Below are 3,664 nucleotides of genomic sequence, written 5' to 3'. Positions count from 1 at the left end.
CTAAAAGACTGAGGAGCCAGCCGCCTTGCACAGCCCACCAGGGTGAATTGCTATGTTGTGCTAAGGGCCACCATGGCGAGGCCCCTTTTTGTTGGGCTGCCCCCTGCATCATTGTGGAGCATTGGTCCCAAGCTATGATCTATGTTGGCCACCTAATTGGATGCCACGATTCATTGTTGTTGAGTTTGAATGTGGAACGATTAGGTTATTATCCAGCCCAAAATTAATTCAAATCTTTGTTATGTATATTGTTGATATTGTGATTTCACCACATATTAGATTGATACTTGCATATCTTGAGATATCGAGTATATCCATTACAATTAGGAAACTTTCCCAATATCATGCACAAGGGTGGTAATCCGATCCAAGATATAATTCTCGTTTGCAAAAAAATTGACCATCCTATTGATAAAATTTTTGATAATCGTCAATTTAATTGTTTCAAAATTTGATGGAATGAAATATCTAGTTGTTGTCTTGTTTGGATGTTATTTTGCGATGAGTATTATCTATTATTTGATTGTTTCCACAAAAGAGAATTAAAAAAAAAAATCAGAATTAAATTATATTAGATTCTTAGATAATCCTACATGTTTTAGGGAAATTCTAGGTAATCTTTCTTAATATAAAAGGATAGATTTTTGACAGAATTAGAATCGGTTAGAATGCATGCTAGATAATATTTCTTTGTTAAGTTAGATACTTTAGGTAGATTGCATATTTAGGTGGATTCTAGAAGATTAGGATGATTTTTCAATTTATATTAGGATTTAGTGTAGATTATTTCCTTGTTTAAGTTAGATAATATCTTAATCTTAATAGTTCATTTAGGATAATTCTTTCTTAATTTCGAATTTAATGGAAAATACCAAAAATATCATCTTGGAATGGATTAGATTTGTTTCTCAGATACAATCACCCATTTAATTAGGCTATTTATTTATTCTGAATTTTAAATGAAAAAAAAATTCATGTGCATGTCATATAGAATTAGGTTTGTAAGCTACACATCATTTAGTAATTATATGCTAGGTTTATTTAATTGAATTGCATGTCAGCTAGATTAGTTTAATTAGAGTTGCATGCCATGTTAAAATAATTACATATATACTATTGTACAACATTAGAGTTAAGTCATTTAATTAAAATCACACGTCATATAGCCTGCATGTAATTATTTAATTAGAAATTGCATGTCTTGTTAGGATAGACAAGTTGTGTACATCATTGCATTTAGAGTAATTGCATTATATTAATTCGATATAGATAAGTTCTCATTTAAATAAATAAATAAAAACCCTAAAAAGACTTAAATAAAATTGTGTGGCAATTAGAAATTATATTCATGTTGAATATGTACTTTTCTAATTAAACTTGCAAATGCTTACGTTGCTTCAAGGTAAGTAATTCCTTCATTTCCTTGCATGTTAATTGCTTTGATTATTGGGTGTTTCATTAATGGATGCTTACCCGCATGATCACCTTACATGTTATAAGATAATTTAAAAGAGATTCAAGCTGCCTACATAATATTTTTCATAAAAAGAAGATACTAAAAAAACATTAGAGTAATCTAGCTTAATTAAGTTCTTGAATCCATAATCTCTAATCCATAGGAGTAAAGTATATCTTTTGGTACTTTACTCGAGTTTCTAATCAATTAACGAAAAACTATATTAGTAACGACTCCTAAATGAAAATAATTTGTATATTAATAACTTGAATCTTAAGTTGCAAATTGGTTAGGTTTGGGAGAGCCTGAGTAAAGTCTAGGCTTAGTATTCTATTAGCTAAACTATAGGTGATTCACATAAGGTTGCTACAAGACTCTCCAAGCTCATACTAATTTTGCAACCTATGGCCAATAATCCATGCTTATGGGAATCATATCTTGCGGTTGAGATTGGACAACCGTCCATGTGCACCATTATGGATTACAAAATAAACCTAATTTTAATTATCCAAAAAATCTTGGAGAATATGCATTAAATAATAAAATCCAACAAACCAGGCAATTAATTTGAAATATCAAATAGGATGAAAATTTTATCTAATTTGTGAATAATGTATCCAAATTCGAACTCGACGGACGTGGACTAAGGTGGCTTGAGGACAACTTGCCGGTGGCAGATCATGGTGGTGCCTAGTGATTAATGATGTGCTTACGTGGTGGTTTGGCCGCAAGGCTCAGCGATTTGGGCCATGGCAAGGCTTGCGGGCCTCGGTGATGGAGTTGCTCACGGTGGGAACGATGATGGTGGTTCTCGGCTCAAGCTGTCAATGAGGTCTCAGCTTGATGCTCATGTGTATGGCTAGCTAGTACAGCTCATGGCGGGGGATTCTTGGTTAAGATTCTCATCAAGAGTCACCAATGCAATACTTGATCGAGATGAATGAACGGCACAAGGGTGGTTCTCGGTGAGATAAGGCATGAATTTGCAGATCCGTGGGCTGGAAGGTGTCAAAATCAGAACCACAACTACATCGTTGCTACAGGGTCTCCCACGACTTGGAGGCGTTGATCAAGGGGCCGATTAAAGCTGGAGTATCACGCCAGCTGGGTCGGTTCATTAAGCAAGCTGACCACAGTAAGCGCCTAGGGATGTCGGGGAAGCGCCGCAGTTCACTGGACTCGTTGGAGAAGCAGCTATGCTGGTGACTGAATAGGCGGCTGTGTTTGTCGTTGGAAAGGAGGCACATCAATGGTGGTAGCTGTGAACTTGTTCGTGAAGATCCGCCTCGCTGTGTGAAGCTCCAAGCAGTGCTAAAGCATGATAAACCAAGTGGATGTTGAAAACCTACAGAGAATAGTTCCACTGGAGGGATGTTCAGCAGGGCAACGACAGGGACAAGAGGCGCGGCGACGCAGGAGCCCAAGAGCCTAGAGAAAAAATTCTCTCTATGTATTGCCGTCTCTCTCTCTCTCTCTCTCTCAATATTGGACACCCAAGTTGTGGCAACTCCGCAAAATTGTAGTCCATGTATAAGGCAACATGTGTTGCATGTGGGCCCACTGTCAAAAAAATATTCAAACTTAATTGCAGGCATTTCTCTCTCCACTCCATGGTCATTTTTGTGACATTACCTCAAGTGAACTACCTAATGGTTGACTAATGGATACTAAGCCTAGACTTAGCTCGGGTTCTTCTAAGTCTATACTAATTCGCAACTTAAAGTTCAAGTTTTTTAACATGCAAACAATTTTTATTTAAGAATCACCACTAATTATTTATGGTAGGTCGATTAGATAACGAAGCAAAGTATCAAAAGAAATGCCTCATTTCTACAAACCAAAGATTAAATGAGTCTGGGGACTTAATTACGTTAAATTACTTTAACGACCTTTCGGTACCTTTTTTCTCATATTTTCAAAAAAATAAAATAAAATTGTAGGCAACTTGTATTGATTTTAACCTCTCTCTAGCATGCAAGGTGGTCATGTGAGTAAAGCAAAGCAATAAGTAAATTGCAAGCATAGTGGAGAAACACTTATCTCAAAGCAACGTAAGCATATGCAACAAATATTAATTAGAAACACATATCCAACTTTAATATGGTTTCTAATTATAATAATTCTACTTAGATCTTTTTTGGGTTTTCACTGATTTAAATGAAAACTAAACTATATGTCATACAATTTAACTAAATGACCTAATTCTAA

The sequence above is a fragment of the Eucalyptus grandis genome, chromosome 5 (assembly GCF_016545825.1).
Source record: "Eucalyptus grandis isolate ANBG69807.140 chromosome 5, ASM1654582v1, whole genome shotgun sequence".
NCBI lineage: Eukaryota > Viridiplantae > Streptophyta > Magnoliopsida > Myrtales > Myrtaceae > Eucalyptus > Eucalyptus grandis.
The sequence above is the reverse complement of the archived record's forward strand: the minus strand, read 5'-3'. Positions refer to the sequence as shown.